Source organism: Oncorhynchus nerka, linkage group LG22 (assembly GCF_034236695.1).
Source record: "Oncorhynchus nerka isolate Pitt River linkage group LG22, Oner_Uvic_2.0, whole genome shotgun sequence".
NCBI classification, from domain to species: Eukaryota; Metazoa; Chordata; class Actinopteri; order Salmoniformes; family Salmonidae; genus Oncorhynchus; species Oncorhynchus nerka.
The window spans coordinates 97,478,653-97,496,648 of NC_088417.1; the positions used below are offsets into that span (position 1 = coordinate 97,478,653).

At 44.3% G+C, this 17,996-nt stretch overlaps 1 long non-coding RNA gene across 1 annotated transcript; it reads left to right on the forward strand.

The window, feature by feature from the left end:
* Positions 1 to 635: 635 nt before the first annotated feature.
* On the forward strand, positions 636 to 1,305 carry LOC135563844 (uncharacterized). Its single transcript, XR_010460604.1, has 2 exons — positions 636 to 835; positions 1,264 to 1,305. It is a non-coding gene; the product is annotated as an uncharacterized LOC135563844 (long non-coding RNA).
* Positions 1,306 to 17,996: the final 16,691 nt, after the last annotated feature.

The window sequence follows — 17,996 nt, forward strand, 5'->3', positions numbered from 1 at the left end:
TATAATTGGTCTCAGGTCCCTGTCTGACAGAACAGTGTGAGGGAAATGACCAGGCTGGGGACTCTGGGTCAGAGGGGTAGATGAGAAGGAACCAGTTCTGACAGTGCTGTGTGGGAGCTAGCCAGGCTGGGTCACTGATAGCCAGGCTGGGTCAGAGCTAGCCAGGCTGGGTCAGTGATAGATGAGTAGGGTTAGCTCTCTGGTTCTAATGGCCCTCACACCTCTCCTCCTCAACCTCACATACCTTTACACACTCTGTAATGAAAGCCACAATTTAAATACCCTCTTCTGTGTGGGTGTGTGTACAGTCGTGGCCAAAGGTTTTGAGAATGACACCAATATTAATTTTCACAAGTTCTGCTGCCTCAGTTTGTATGATGGCAATTTGCATATACTCAAGAATGTTATGAAGAGTGATCAGATGAATTGCAATTAATTGCAAAGTCCCTCTTTGCCATGCAAATGAACTGAATCCCCCAAAAACATTTCCACTGCATTTCAGTCCTGCCACAAAAGGACCAGCTGATATCATGTAAGTGATTCTCTCGTTAACTGATAGAGGAAAATATGGTTGAAATGACTAATTATGTATACATTCCAATCAGAAACTGACTAGTCCAAATGCTATTGTAGAAAAGGCCCATGGAGTTGGTGGAATACTCCTTTAATTCATTGCCATTTACTCAGCTGGGCCAGGGGCGCTTTAATTAGGTCAGGTGGAAATGTCCGACAGATCTCAACTCCATAAAAGGAGGAAATTGCCATCGCCTGATCTCGCTGCTTTCTCTTCCTTAACTCCATCTCACCCAGAAGTTCTGTGCGTCCATGAATCCACGTAAGTCCACCGACTCTGTTACCTTTCATGTTACCTTTCTGAATTATCTGTGGCGATCGGGAGAGTGGGCCATTCAGTTATTGTTAATAGTTATCACCGCGGAGCGCGGCTTGGAGCGCAGCTTCAAACATATTGTGTAATGTGAATTGTCAAAGATCACGGCCCTACGGATGCTCATAGGCCAATTACCTAATCGATATGGTTCATGTGTATTGAAATTATTTATATGTACACATGAAGACAATTGGAAGCGTGAAAGGAGAAACGTCATTGTTTGCTAACTGATTGACTTTGATCATGGGGATTATAGATTGTATAACCATTCACTGTTTGTATTCTCATGATTTATGATAATAATGAATGATATGATTTGATCTTTGATTATGAATTTGATTGTATACATGTTATTTGTTTCCTTTGTGATGCAGCACAGACTACCCAGTAAATATACCACTTTATGGTTAAAGGAATTCCTGCCTCAGTCTCATACATTCCTCTGTCACCTGACACGTGACCACCTGTTCACCTTCACTGTCAGTCATCCTACCTGTCCAGCTACCCACACAGATTCCACTAATCTTTCAGCTATAATGTACGGTACATGTGAGTTATCCCTCTTGCTCCCTTTCCCAATTGAATATAATGTAGTCAGGAGTTAGTAACAATAATAGGTCTGTTCCTTAGTTCATTCAGTTGTACAAATCTCCAGGTGGTGGGAACGGGCCATCTCCAAATGGTCGGGAATGTTGATTTATGCTGACTGGCCTTGACTTCGTGCTGATAACGCGGAGGCTTGAAAGTTAGAGGGGCCCTCTGTTTGTGAAACGGAACGTTTGGAAAACGCTGACGTCATTTTCAGTTTATAACCTGTGGAAATGTGTGTAAGCATTCAGTACTCTCTGGAATTAAACGCTCTTTACCTGGCTTTTAAGACTGGTCTCGATCTACTTCATGCATAATTCATGAACTTACACCTCATTAATGAATAGAAACGAGTGTGAAATTGGTTTTGGCAATTAAAGCATAGAGTAATTTAGAATTTCTCTATCATTAACACAGGTATGAGTGTTGACGAGGACAAGGCTGGAGATCACTCTGTCATACTGATTGAGTTCAAATAACAGACTGGAAGCTTCAAAAGGAGGGTGGTGCTTGGAATCATTGTTCTTCCTCTGTCAACCTTGGTTACCTGCAAGGAAAAACGTGCCGTCATCATTGCTTTGCACAAAAAGGGCTTCACAGGCAATATATTGCTGCCAGTAAGATTGCACCTAAATCAACCATTTATCGGATCATCAAGAACTTCAAGGAGAGCGGTTCAATTGTTGTGAAGAAGGCTTCAGGGTGCCCAAGTAAGTCCAGCAAGCGCCAGGACCGTCTCCTAAAGTTGATTCAGCTGCGGGATCGGGGCACCCCCAGTACAGAGCTTGCTCAGGAATAGCCTCAGGCAGGTGTGAGTGCATCTGCACGCACAGTGAGGCGAAGACTTTTGGAGGATGGCCTGGTGTCAAGAAGGGCAGCAAAGAAGCCACTTCTTTCCAGGAAAAATATCAGGGACAGACTGATAAAAGTCAAAGGCAAGTCAGTTTTGAACACATTCTGTTGTAGATAATTTAATGTTAAGTCACACCCCCAACGTTGTTTTAGAGAATTTGACAACTGGCCACACAACTGCAGACCACGTGTAACCACGCCAACCCAAGACCTCCATATCTGGCTTCTTCACTTGCAGGATTGTCAGACCAGCCACCCGGACAGCTGATTAAATTGTGGGTTTTTGCACAACTGAAGAGTTTCCGCACAAACTGTCAGAAACCATCTCAGGGAAGATCATCTGAGTGCTCGTCATCCTCACCATGGTCAGACGGCAGTTCGGCGTTGTAACCGACGTCACCTGAAAAATTCTCACCTTCAATGGACTCTGGCACGCTGGAGAAGTCTGCTCTTCACGGATGAATCCCAGTTTCAACTGTACCGGGCAGATGGCAGACAGCGTGTATGGCGTCGTGTGGGCGAGCGGTTTGCTGATGATAAAGTTGTGAACAGAGTGCCCCATGGTGGTGGAGTTGTTGGTGGTAGGGTTATGGTATGGGCAGGCATAAGCTATGGACAACGAACTCCATTGCATTTTGTCGATGGCAATTTGGATGTTCAGAGATACCGTGATGAGATCTTGAGGCCCATTGTTGTGGCATTTATCCGCCACCATAACCTCATGCTTCAGGATGATAATGACTAGTCAAGGACCATATCACCTCCACCCTACCTGACACCCTAGACCCACTCCAATTTGCTTACCGCCCAAATAGGTCCACAGACGACGCAATCTCAACCACACTGCACACTGCCCTAACCCATCTGGACAAGAGGAATACCTATGTGAGAATGCTGTTCATCGACTATAGCTCGGCATTCAACACCATAGTACCCTCCAAGCTCGTCATCAAGCTCGAGACCCTGGGTCTCGAGCCCGCCCTGTGCAACTGGGTACTGGACTTCCTGACGGGCCGCCCCCAGGTGGTGAGGGTAGGCAACAACATCTCCTCCCCGCTGATCCTCAACACCGGGGCCCCACAAGGGTGCGTTCTGAGCCCTCTCCTGTACTCCCTGTTCACCCACGACTGCGTGGCCACGCACGCCTCCAACTCAATCATCAAGTTTGCGGACGACACAACAGTGGTAGGCTTGATTACCAACAACGACGAGACGGCCTACAGGGATGAGGTGAGGGCCCTCGGAGTGTGGTGTCAGGAAAATAATCTCACACTCAACGTCAACAAAACTAAGGAGATAATTGTGGACTTCAGGAAACAGCAGAGGGAACACCCCCCTATCCACATCGATGGAACAGTAGTGGAGAGGGTAGCAAGTTTTAAGTTCCTCGGCATACACATCACAGACAAACTGAATTGGTCCACTCACACAGACAGCGTCGTGAAGAAGGCGCAGCAGCGTCTCTTCAACCTCAGGAGGCTGAAGAAATTCGGCTTGTCACCAAAAGCACTCACAAACTTCTACAGATGCACAATCGAGAGCATCCTGGCGGGCTGTATCACCGCCTGGTACGGCAACTGCTCCGCCCTCAACCGTAAGGCTCTCCAGAGGGTAGTGAAGTCTGCACAACGCATCACCGGGGGCAAACTACCTGCCCTCCAGGACACCTACACCACCCGATGTTACAGGAAGGCCATAAAGATCATCAAGGACATCAACCACCCGAGCCACTGCCTGTTCACCCCGCTATCATCCAGAAGGCGAGGTCAGTACAGGTGCATCAAAGCTGGGACCGAGAGACTGAAACACAGCTTCTATCTCAAGGCCATCAGACTGTTAAACAGCCACCACTAACATTGAGTGGCTGCTGCCAACACACTGACATTGACACTGACCCAACTCCAGCCACTTTAATAATGGGAATTGACGGGAAATGATGTAAATATATCACTAGCCACTTTAAACAATGCTACCTTATATAATGTTACTTACCCTACATTATTCATCTCATATGCATACGTATATACTGTACTCTATATCATCGACTGCATCCTTATGTAATACATGTATCACTAGCCACTTTAACTATGCCACTTTGTTTACTTTGTCTACATACTCATCTCATATGTATATACTGTACTCGTTACCATCTACTGTATGCTGCCCTGTACCATCACTCATTCATATATCCTTATGTACATATTCTTTATCCCCTTACACTGTGTATAAGACAGTAGTTTTGGAATTGTTAGTTAGATTACTTGTTGGTTATTACTGCATTGTCGGAACTAGAAGCACAAGCATTTCGCTACACTCGCATTAACATCTGCTAACCATGTGTATGTGACAAATAAAATTTGATTTGATTTTAATGCACAGCCCCATGTCGCAAAGATCTGTACACAATTCCTGGAAGCTTAAAAAGTCCCAGTTATTCCATGGCCTGCATACACACCAGACATGTCATCCATTGAGCATGTTTGGGATGCTCTGGATCGACGTGTACAACAACGTGTTCCAATTCCCGTCAATATCCAGCAACTTCGCACAGCCATTGAAGAGGAGTGGGACAACATTCCACAATCAACAGCCTGATCAACTCTGTGTGAAGGAGATGTGTCACGCTGCATGAAGCAAAATGGTGGTCACACCAGATACGGACTGGTTTTCTGATCCACACCCCTACTTTTTATTAAGGTACTGTATCTGTGACCAACAGATGCATATCTTTATTCCAAGTCATGTGAACTCTATAGACTAGAACCTAATTAATTGATTTCAACTGACTGACTTCCTGATATGAAATGGAACTCAGTAACATCTTCGAAATTGTTGCATGTTGCACTATATTTTTGTTTAGGGTAATATGATGTGTATCTAACATCTGTGTTATATAATATCATATGTTGAGTACGCCCCCCCCCCCCCCCCATTTTGTGTAGAATTGCAGGAAATTAGCTTTAAAACAGCTAAGTGTTGTCGCTGCGGCCAAGAGGAGATCCTCTAAAATGTATGGTCGGAGATGACAACGTTGTTCAAGCCCCCTGTGTGTGTGTGTGTGTGTGTGTGTATAATTATACCAGTCAAAAGTTTGCTTATTTGAGCTGTTCTTGCCATAATATGGACTTGGTCTTTTACCAAATAGGGGTATCTTCTGTATACCACCCCTACCTTGTCACAACGCAACTGATTGGCTGAAACGCATTAACACAAATGAGCTTTTAACAAGGCACACCTGTTAATTTAAATGCATTCCAGGTGACTACCTCATGAAGCTGGTTGAGAGAATGCCAAGAGTGTGCAAAGCTTTCATCAAGGCAGGCAAATAATAATACATGAATTTGTTTAACACTTTTTTGGTTACTACATGATTTCATATGTGTTATTTCATAGTTTTGAAGTCTTCACTATTATTCTACAATGTAGAAAATAGTAAAAAATAAAGAAAAACCCTTGAATGAGCAGCTGTGTCCAAACTTTTGTCAAGGCGAGCTCCCCACCCACTCAGCCTGTCTTTTCAAACTTCCGGGTAGTTAGCCATGAAAGAAAAATAACTTTGACTGGTACTATATATATATATATATATTTCATGTGTCTAATCTCTGTTTTTCTCTCTCCAGGTGAGAGAGGTGGCCCAGGCCCTGCTTCTAGCTGAGCTGCGAAGTTATTGGTCAGTCAGGCAGGAAGGACAACATCGACCTGTGGGTCCCATACCTGCCCAAGTACGTCAGCCCCAAGTCAGCTCACGTAAGTCTACGCTGTGTGTGTTTGTCTGTGTCCATAAAGGATGATCCTTCAAACCGGATCTATGAGCCTGTGTGTTTATGTGTGGGGATATACAGCCAGTCACATTCATATTCTATAGCAAACCTCAGTCAGAGCTGCCCAGTGTTGTCCACAAGCACATAGAAAATGGAGCCAGCCAGTATCCCAGGAGCCCGGGTTAAGAATTTTTGTTGCCAAACAAGCTCTATTTTGGTGACCTCTCGTACATTACAATGCCTCGATACCGTACGAACTACACAGTGAAATTATTGAATACATAATTATTATTATTTTTAAATTAAAGGTTACATTTAAAATCAAACCGTTTGTGATGGGCGCTTTTTCAGAAACAGAACAGGTGCTCAATTAAGTTCTGGATGCATCATACAGGAATGATTTCTGTATTTTGAAAGTTACATATCTTGTAAATTTGATTGGGGGCGGCAGGGCAGCCTAGTGGTTAGAGCGTTGGACTAGCAACCGGAAGGTTGCAAGTTCAAATCCCAGAGCTGACAAGGTACAAATTTGTCGTTCTGCCCCTGAACAAGGCAGTTAACCCACTGTTCCTAGACCGTCATTGAAAATAAGAATTTGTTCTTAACTGACTTGCCTAGTTAAATAAAGGTTAAAGAAATAAATAAAAAATGCTCTCTCCCACAGCGTACACACCCAGGTTCCCCGGAGGCGGGACAGACAGCAGACTGTTTCCCTGTCATCCCTCACTTTGTGACTGACAGGCGCCTTGTCATATCAGTAGATCGCTAGGCGATGCATATCTTTCATTCTAGCCAGTGAAGGCTCGGTTGACTTTTTTTTTCTGACTTGCGAAATGTAAAAAAATGTAGTCTAGTTCATTTTATGTGTAAAAAAAAAAAATACCCGGCTGAAAAATGAGTGTAGAGCCGACAGCCGGCTCTAGAGGAAAACACCGCCTGGTCTTCCTTCATCTGTTTCTATGTGTTCTCATTTCTTTACAGCGCCGTCCAACTAACACTGTTGATTCCTAGTTCCTCTTTGTCCGTCAGACCAAAAGCCGTGGGGTGGAGAGGTTGTGAGCTCTTACACAAGAAAGAAGGAGAAAAACGAATGAAAAGAAAGGCTGCAGAGCACGGAGAGAAAGAATGGATTGGCCATAGGAGCGGCTGATCGAGGCCTTTGAATTGAGCGTCTGTGGCGCGGGCGTTGAGACAGGGAGGGATTTGTGATGTGTGTGTGGAGGGAGAGGGATTTGTTTGTTTACACACAGCTCTGCTATTGACCACACGGGTCAGATGTCACTGAAAGTGGGCAGAATCAAAAGAATCCAGGTTTCATCAGAGCGTCGCTGTGAGAACACCGAGAGAGTGTCTTCATGCATAGAAACCCTGTAAGAGATGCACACAGGGGTGTGTGTGTGTGTGTGTGTTTGTGAGAGTGTGTGTGAGAGTGTGTGTGTGAGAGTGAGAGTGAGAGCGAGAGAAGGTGGCCTCACTCTGTTATTGAGCTGCTGAACTATCCCCTGACGGAGATATGTGAATATCATGTTGAGACATGTCATTCAAACATGTAGGAAAACAGGTAGAGGGAGCTGCAGTACACACACACACACACACACACACACACACACACACACACACACACACACACACACACACACACACACACACACACACACACACACACACACACACACACACTTCCTTCCTTCCTGTTTGGAGATGTAAGACACGGTTCTGTGAGAATAATTTGAGAGTGTGAGTGTCTGCTATGAGATGTGAGGGTTGTGAGTGTCTGCTATGAGATGTGATGGTTTGAGTGTCTGCTATGAGATGTGAGGGTGTGAGTGTCTGCTATGAGATGTGATAGTTTGAGTGTCTGCTATGAGATGTGATGGTTTGAGTGTCTGCTATGAGATGTGATGGTTTGAGTGTCTGCTATGAGATGTGATGGTTTGAGTGTCTGCTATGAGATGTGATGGTTGAGTGTCTGCTATGAGATGTGAGGGTGTGAGTGTCTGCTATGAGATGTGATGGTTTGAGTGTCTGCTATGAGATGTGATGGTTGAGTGTCTGCTATGAGATGTGAGGGTGTGAGTGTCTGCTATGAGATGTGATGGTTTGAGTGTCTGCTATGAGATGTGATGGTTTGAGTGTCTGCTATGAGATGTGATGGTTTGAGTGTCTGCTATGAGATGTGATGGTTTGAGTGTCTGCTATGAGATGTGATGGTTTGGGTGTCTGCTATGAGATGTGATGGTTTGGGTGTCTGCTATGAGATGTGATGGTTTGAGTGTCTGCTATGAGATGTGATGGTTTGAGTGTCTGCTATGAGATGTGATGGTTTGAGTGTCTGCTATGAGATGTGATGGTTGGAGTGTCTGCTATGAGATGTGAGGGTGTGAGTGTCTGCTATGCGATGTGATGGTTTGAGTGTCTGCTATGCGATGTGAGGGTGTGAGTGTCTGCTATGCGATGTGGGGGTGTGAGTGTCTGCTATGCGATGTGAGGGTGTGAGTGTCTGCTATGCTATGTGAGTGGCCGTGCCTCTCAAAGCATTAACCAATTAGCCCCATCCCAGCCGTTAGCCTGGCCCTGCTATCAGGTTTTATTTACTGGCTAAAGAAATTAGACAAAGTAATGAAACAAGCCCAGCCCGGCCAGCAAGCCCAGCACATAGAGTTCTGTTCTCACTAGAGGTGTGCAGAGTAGTTGGACAAAACAAGTATCGTAACGGATATGGGCAGTTTTCTGGATGCGATTATGATCAGACTATGTTTTTTGTAATTAACCGTAAATCGGATTTCCGGGTTCCGGCAAGCATCTTTCTCACGTCAGTCAGTCACAGGGTTTGTAAACCATTCTGTACTGTCTTTGAGTCACTCATATACGTGGTCTAAATAACTATGTAAACAGAAACTAGCGGCTGCTCTGATTGGATAGAATGAAGCTGTTTTTCTCCGCCGACTTGGCTTCATAATTGAATCACATCACTTTTCCTGGGATGTTTTCTTTCGGGTCTGATCATTTAGATTACTCCTGCCTGCTACTATGATAAATCACACGGTGAGAACGTTTGATATCAAGCTGTCAATGTGCATAATATCTAACAAGTGGGGCAAGGTCAGGGGGAAAACAAATGAAACACGGATGCGCATTCTGACTGACTGACAACAAACATGGCTCGCACTGATCTCACTGAACGCAGCTCCTGATCTCACTGAACGCTGCTCCTGATCTCACTGATCTCACTGAACGCTGCTCCTGATCTCACTGAACGCTGCTCCTGATCTCACTGATCTCACTGAACGCTGCTCCTGATCTCACTGAACGCTGCTCCTGATCTCACTGATCTCACTGAACGCTGCTCCTGATCTCACTGAACGATGCTCCTGATCTCACTGATCTCACTGAACGCTGCTCCTCATCTCACTGAACGCTGCTCCTGATCTCACTGGAGGCTGCTCCTGATCTCACTGAACGCTGCTCCTCATCTCACTGAACGATGCTCCTGATCTCACTGAACGCTGCTCCTGATCTCACTGATCGCTGCTCCTGATCTCACTGAACGCTGCTCCTGATCTCACTGAACGCTGCTCCTGATCTCACTGATCTCACTGAACGCTGCTCCTCATCTCACTGAACGCTGCTCCTGATCTCACTGGACGCTGCTCCTGATCTCACTGAACGCTGCTCCTGATCTCACTGAACGCTGCTCCTGATCTCACTGAACGCTGCTCCTCATCTCACTGAACGCTGCTCCTCATCTCACTGAACGCTGCTCCTGATCTCACTGAACGCTGCTCCTAATCTCACTGAACGCTGCTCCTGATCTCACTGAACGCTGCTCCTGATCTCACTGAACGCCGCTCCTGATCTCACTGAACGCCGCTCCTGATCTCACTGAACGCCGCTCCTGATCTCACTGAACGCTGCTCCTGATCTCACTGAACGCTGCTCCTCATCTCACTGAACGCTGCTCCTGATCTCACTGAACGCCGCTCCTGATCTCACTGAACGCCGCTCCTGATCTCACTGAACGCTGCTCCTGATCTCACTGAACGCCGCTCCTGATCTCACTGAACGCTGCTCCTGATCTCACTGATCTCACTGAACGCTGCTCCTGATCTCACTGAACGCTGCTCTTAATCTCACTTTTTTTTTTTTGGCCTCCTAATCTGTAGGGAGGTATTTTGTCAACATCTATTTAGGCATATTATAATAGTGTTACGAACCTCGTCCTCCTCTTCTGAGGAGGAGTAGCGAGATGGATCGGAGGACCAATTTGCAGCGTGGTAAGTGTCCATAATGTTTATTTAAATACGTGAAATGAACGAAACAGTCCCGCGTGGAAAGAACCCGAACACGGAAGACAAACACCCACAACCCAACAGTGAAACCCAGGCTACCTAAGTATGATTCTCAATCAGGGACAACAATAGACAGCTGCCTCTGATTGAGAACCATACTAGGCCGAACTCAAATAACCAACATAGAAAAACAAACATAGACTGCCCACCCAACTCACGCCCTGACCATAGAAAAACAAACATAGACTGCACATCCCAACTCACGCCCTGACCATAGAAAAACAATCATACACGGCCCATCCAACTCACGCCCTGACCATAGAAATACAAACATAGACTGCCCACCCAACTCACGCCCTGACCATAGAAAAACAAACATAGACTGCCCACCCAACTCACACCCTGACCATAGAAAAACAAACATAGACTGCCCACCCAACTCACGCCCTGACCATAGAAAAACAAACATAGACTGCCCACCCAACTCACGCACTGACCATAGAAAAACAAACATAGACTGCCCACCCCAACTCACGCCCTGACCATAGAAAAACAAACATAGACTGCCCACCCAACTCACGCCCTGACCATAGAAAAACAAAGATAAAATAACAGAACTATGGTCAGAACGGGACAAAGTGTTATTTTCTGATCACGCGTGTCTTCCGATCCGACGATCAACTGTCAACTTCAAAATAAAATTGTATTTGTCACTTACATGTGTTTAGCAGATGTTATTGCGGGTGTAGTGAAATGCTTGTGTATCTAGCTTCAACAGTGCAGTAATATCTAACAAGTAACATCTAACAATAAACACAATCTAAAGTAAAGGAATGGAATTAAGAACATATTCCAGTCTGCGTGATCAAAACATTTTTGAAGCGTGGCTTCCAATTGGTCAGACCAGAATGGTTCTCGTCACTGATACATCCTGTTTGAGTTTCTGCCTATAAGACGGTAGGAGCAAGATTGCGTCGTGGATTTGCCGAAGGGAGGGTGAAGGAGGGCTTTATATGCATCGTGGAAGTTAGAGTAGCAGTGGTCGAGTGTATTACCCCTGCGCGTAGTGCAATCAGTATGCTGATAGAATTTAGGTAGCCTTGATCTCAAATTTGATTTGTTAAAATCCCCAGCTACAATAAATGCAGCCTCAGGATATATAGTTTCCAGTTTACATAGAGTCCAATGAAGTTCCTTGAGGTCCGTCTTGATGTCTGATTGAGGGGGAATGTACACAGCTGTGACTATAACTGCCGAGAAATCTCTTGGTAGGTAAAATGGCCGGCATTTGATTGTAAGGAATTCTAGGTCTGGTGAGCAGTTAATCATAAAGAACACACCCCCACCCTTCCTCTTCTCAGAGAGGTGTTTATCTCTGTCGGCGCGATGCATGGAGAAGCCCGGTGGCTGAACCGATTCCGACAACATGTCCCGAGAGAGCCATGTTTACGTGAAACGGAGAATGTTACAATCTCTGATGTCTCTCTGGAAGGCAACCCTTACTCGAATTTCGTCTACCTTGTTGTCAAGAGACTGGACATTGGCGAGTAGTATACACTGGAGGGGTGAGCAATGTGCTCGTCTACGGAGCCTGACCTGGAGGCCGCTCCGTCTGCTCCTTCTGCGGTGCCATTGTTTTGGGTCGGCTACTGGGATTAGATCCAATGTCCTGGGTGGTGGTCCAAACAGAGGATCCGCTTCAGGAAAGATGTATTCCTGGTCGTAATGTTGGTAAGTTGACATTGCTCTTATATCTAATAGTTCTTCCCAGCTGTATGTTATATGACTTATCACTACATCCAATGAAAACAATGCATAAGCAAAAAAAACTAAAAGAAAATTGCTTATCTATTCAACAACTACACTGACAAAACTTGGTGGACATCTTGAAGCATGTGGGGACAGCAGACTGGGATAGGGATAGAATGAATATGTCCGTAAACATTCTAGCCAGCTGGTCTGCGCATGCTCTGAGGACGCGGCTAGGGATGCCGTCTGGGCCGGCGGCCTTGCGAGGATTAACACGCTTAAATGTCTTACTCACGTCGGCCACGGAGAAGGAGAGCCCACAGTCCTTGGTAGCGGGCTGCTTCGGTTGCACTGTGTTATCCTCAAAGCGGACGAAGAAGGTGTTTAACTTGTCTGGAAGTAAGACGTCGGTGTCCGCGAAGTGGCTGGTTTTCCTTTTGTAGTCCGTGATTGTCTGTAGACCCTGCCCCATACGTCTCGTGTCTGAGCCGTTGAATTGCATCTCCACTTTATCTCTATACTGACGTTTTGCCTGTTTGATTGCCTTGCGGAATTACTATACTGCTTGCATTCGGCCATAAATCCCAGTCACCTTGCCATGGTTACATGAGATGGTTCGCACTTTTGTTTTTTTCACGAATGCTGCCACTTCCTGTTTGAGTTTCTGCCTATAGGAAGGGAGGAGCAAAATGGAGTCATGATCAGATTTGCCGAAGGGAGGGCCTTGTAGGCATCCAGAAAGTTGGAGTAGCAGTGGTCGAGTGTTTTTCCAACGGGAGTACTACAGTCAATGTGTTGATAGAACTTCGGGAGCCTTTTCCTCAAATTTGCTTTGTTTAAAATCCCCTCACTATAATAAATGCAGCCTCAGGATATGTGGTTTCCATTTTGCATAAAGTCCAGTGAAGTTCTTTGAGGGCCGTCGTGGTATCGGCTTGAGGAGGGATATACACAGAGCTGTGACATTAACTGAAGATAATTATCTTAGAGATAATACAGTCAGCCTTTGATTGTGAGGTATTCTAGGTCGATGAACAAAAGGACCTGTGTTCCTGTATGTTATTACAATTACACCATGAGTCGTTAATCATTAAACATACACCCAGCTACAATAAATGCGGCCTCAGGATATGTGTCCAGTGAAGTTCCTTGAGGGCTGCCGTGGTATCGGCTTGAGGGGGAATATATAAGGCCTTGTTCTCAACTAGCTTACCTGGTTAAATAAAGGTGAAATAAAACAATATCTAAAAAATACATGGCTGTAAACGAAGAGAATCCTCTTGGGAGGTAATATGGTCGGTGTTACGGATACAGGTATCCTGTGTGTATTTCTCTCCTTCTCCCCTACTCACAGGTGACAATCATCATTCTCCAATCAGAAGACACACCTGCTCCTTTTCCTTTTACCCAATCACGTCCCCTTTCCCTTGGTTTAAAAGTATCCCAATCAGTTCTCTCTTTTGTTTTTGCATCTACATGTCACTTTGTCCGTTATCCTAGTAGTATTGTATTGTTGTGGTGTATGACTGTTTGTTGGTGTGAAAAGGGGATAACCAGCCAAGTCGCCCATGGGCCTACATTACCCGTAGGAAAACAGTGTCTAAATACCCTAGTTAAAACTGGGCGGACCACCCACTGTATTTTTGGTTAGTTAGCTAGCTGTTCTTAAAGCAGGCTAGACTAGCTTAGGGGTTTGTTTGGATATTTATTACTTCTTTCCCTGGGTCCAGCTCAGCCTCTTTTCTCACACCCCATTGTGTTTAAAATAAACCTGAAGTGTTTGATGGTAGATTTAGGTTGTCTGTTGTTTTTAGTTATCACTGTTACTTTTTCACTGGGGTGATTTGCATGAGATATGTAATGGGTCTCATTTCCATCCCCCCTAGACTGCAGGGCCAAAGGGATTCGTAACAGTCGGCATTTGATTGTGACATATTCTAGTTCGGGTGAACAAAAGGACTTGAGTTCCTGTATGTTATCACAATCATACCATGAGTATCATGAAACATACCCCCCTACCCTTCTTCTTCCCATAGAGATATTTATTCCTGTCTGCGCAATGAACTGAGAACCCAACTGGGTGAACGGACTCAGACAGGATATCCTGAGAGAGCCATGTTTCCGTGAAACAGAGAATGTTACAATCCCTGATGTCTGTCTGGAAGGAGATCCTCGCCCTGAGCTTGTCAACATTTATTATCCAGAGACTGAACATTAACGAGTAATATACTCAGAAGTGTTGGGTGGTGTGCGCGCTTCCTGAGTAGGACTAGACGTCCTTTTCTACCGGCATTGTTTTGAATCTCTGGGATCAGTTAAATTGCCCTGGCGGGTACGAACAAAGGTTCTGGTTCTGGAAAGTCGTATTCTTGGTCGTAATGCTGGTGATGCTGGTGATGCTGGTGAGTTACCGCTGCTCTGATATCCAAAAGTTTTTCCCGGCTGTATGTAATAACACAAACTATTTCCTGGGCTAACATTGTAAGATATAACACATAAAAAATAAAATTCAAAGTTTCCTAAAAGATACGATTACGAATATGAGTACGGTGATGTCGGTACACCCGTAGTACTCACCACTAAAATGAGTTGTCAGGTTTGAGGAACCTAACTGCATTAAAACAATGTTTGTGCGTGTATCATATCTAGTGGTTGAGAAGAAGCATACAGTGATTTGATGTGAGAACACCGTTTGGAGCTTCCAGACAGAAAGAGAGAACCAGACAGAAACAAAGTGGAGTTGCCACTGAGCCAGACTCTCCCCTCCCCCTTCTGTCTCTGTCCTTTCCTAGAAACAGGTCTAGTAGGGGGCCGATGCCATCCCAGGGTCATGTAATATAATTCATTTATTTTCAGCAGAGAGAGAGAGAGAGAGACTGTGTATTTGTTACTTTCAGAGCTCCATAAATAGAATACATGGAGGTTGAAGTTAGGAGCAGCTTTTATTTGCCTGCTTGCCTGCGCCCCAGGGCTGAATAATTAATGCAGACAGAGTGGTAACCCTCAGGGTGAGAGGGAGCAGGGTCCTCCTCCCCTCCATCCATCCATCCCTTTGCATGTCTCCAACCAGCCCACAGAGGACCTCTGTCTTCCCAGCATCCACCCAGCTTCTCAAAACTCACCAGTGTGTGTTTCTGTATGTGTGGTTGTGTGTGTGTGTGTTGCTGTGGAGCATCTCATCTCTTTGCCGAGGAGCTGCCAGGCCACACTGACGGGAGAGAGAGGGACCGGCGGCTAGGTGGCTCTGGGGAACAGCTGCCATGGCAACGGACCCTCGCTGGTCAGTCTAGTGTTACCACAGGGTAGGAGAGAGGGAGGGAGAGAGGGCGGGAGAGAGGTAGGGAGGGAGTGCTGTGGGGGCTGACCTCGGCAGGGGTACAAGGTTGCAGGGGTCAGTGAATCTGATCCCTCTTTGTTTGCCTCTGCTGCCCTGAACGCTTCTCTCTCTGCTCCTCTCTCTCTGTGTGTGTGTGTGTGTGTGTGTGTGTGTGTGTGTGTGTGTGTGTGTGCGTGTGTGTGTGTGTGTGTGTGTGTGTGTGTGTGTGTGTGTGTGTGTGTGTGTGTGATCTATGTCAGCACTGTGAGCCCGCTCAGCTTCAAGCTGTTATTTTGACTGATGAATATCTGATAGAAATCACACACCACTCTGATCAATAAGCGCCTCATCAGAACTAATCAATGTTTATTTTTTCTTTATTTACACATTGTTGTCCAGATATGAATTACATCCAGCTGACTCTTCTAGTGCTGGTTGAAATCGTTTCCAAAATGTCTCCCTGTAAACCAAATCATTTGGATTGGAGTCTATTGTAATCTATCTATTGCAAATCTAGCTATTGCAATCTAACTATTGCAATGTAGCTTTTACCATCTACTGTATTTTACAATCTCTCTTCCAGTCTATCTATTACAATCTATTGTCTTTTACAATCTATCTTTTACAATCTACTGTATTTTACAATCTACTGTATTTTACAATATACTGTATTTTACAAGCAATATTTTACAATATACTGTATTTTACAATCTACTGTATTTTACAATCTATCTTTTACAATCTACTGCATTTTACAATCTATCTATTACAATCTACTGTATTTTACAATCAACTGTATTTTACAATCTATCTATTACAATCTACTGTATTTTACAATCTATATTTTACAATCTACTGTATTTTACGATCTAACTATTACAATCTATATATTACAATCTACTGTATTTTACAATCTATCAATTACAATCTACTGTATTTTACAATCTATCTATTACAATCTACTGTATTTTACAATCTACTGTATTTTACAATCTATCTATTACAATCTACTGTATTTTACAATCTACTGTATTTTACAATCTATCTATTACAATCTACTGTATTTTACAATCTACTGTATTTTACAATCTATCTATTACAATCTACTGTATTTTACAATCTATATTTTACAATCTACTGTACTTTACAATCTATCTTTTACAATATACTGTATTTTACAATCTATCTATTACATTCTATCTTTTACAATCTACTGTATTTTACAATCTCTCTTCCAGTCTATCTATTACAATCTATTGTCTTTTACAATCTATCTTTTACAATCTACTGTATTTTACAATCTACTGTATTTTACAATATACTGTATTTTACAAGCAATATTTTACAATATACTGTATTTTACAATCTACTGTATTTTACAATCTATCTTTTACAATCTACTGCATTTTACAATCTATCTATTACAATCTACTGTATTTTACAATCTACTGTATTTTACAATCTATCTTTTACAATCTACTGTACTACTACATATAGATAGATTGTAAAATACACACAGCTCATGATGTATATCTTTGCTTCGTTTCTGGTGAGTTTGGACATTTACAAGCCAATGTGAACGGGGGGACATTGTGCATAATGAACTAAGTTTTGACGCATGCTTGTCAAGAGGAAAAAAGAGTACTGGATCTCCGACAGAATGCTTACACGCTAGGTCTGTGTGGAGTCTGAAGTCGCTAGGGCAACTGACCTCTCTTACAACAACAACAAGATTGCAGTTGTGAAACCGGGCATAGATTACTGTTGACTGTGGTATTTTGAACACAGTAAAATTGCAGAACTACTGTAGTTACAATGCAAAATTACTGCAGTAACAAAAAAAACGCTGTTATTTTGGAAGCAGTATTTGCTGAATACCCCAGTTATACTGCACTCTGACCCCAGTTATACTGCACTCTGACCCCAGTTATACTGCACTCTGACCCCAGTTATACTGCACTCTGACCCCAGTTATACTGCACTCTGACCCCAGTTATACTGCACTCTGACCCCCGTTATACTGCACTCTGACCCCAGTTATACTGCACTCTGACCCCAGTTATACTGCATTCTGACCCCAGTTATACTGCACTCTGACCCCCGTTATCCTGCACTCTGACCCCATTGAAAATAGTTTCAATGGTATTGAAAAAACATCTCGTGGCTATTTCCAAATACCCCGGTATATGGCATATACGGTGTACTGCCCCCAAGCCTACTGTTAATTCTCTGCTCCTAAACTTTAGTCTTCCTCTGCACTTAAGCAGATCTATGACAGTGGAAAGGTCACATAGGCACAGTGGTGCACATAAGTGCCCATGCTGAGAGAAACACACACACACACACACACACCACACCACACCACACCACACCACACCACACCACACCACACCACACCACACCACACCACACCACACACAAACCCATGCTGTGGCAAGACCCTCTTTGGCATGGAACAGAGAATACACATAATGCTCACACACACACACACACACACACACACACACACACACACACACCCGTGCTGAGAGAAACACACACACACACACACA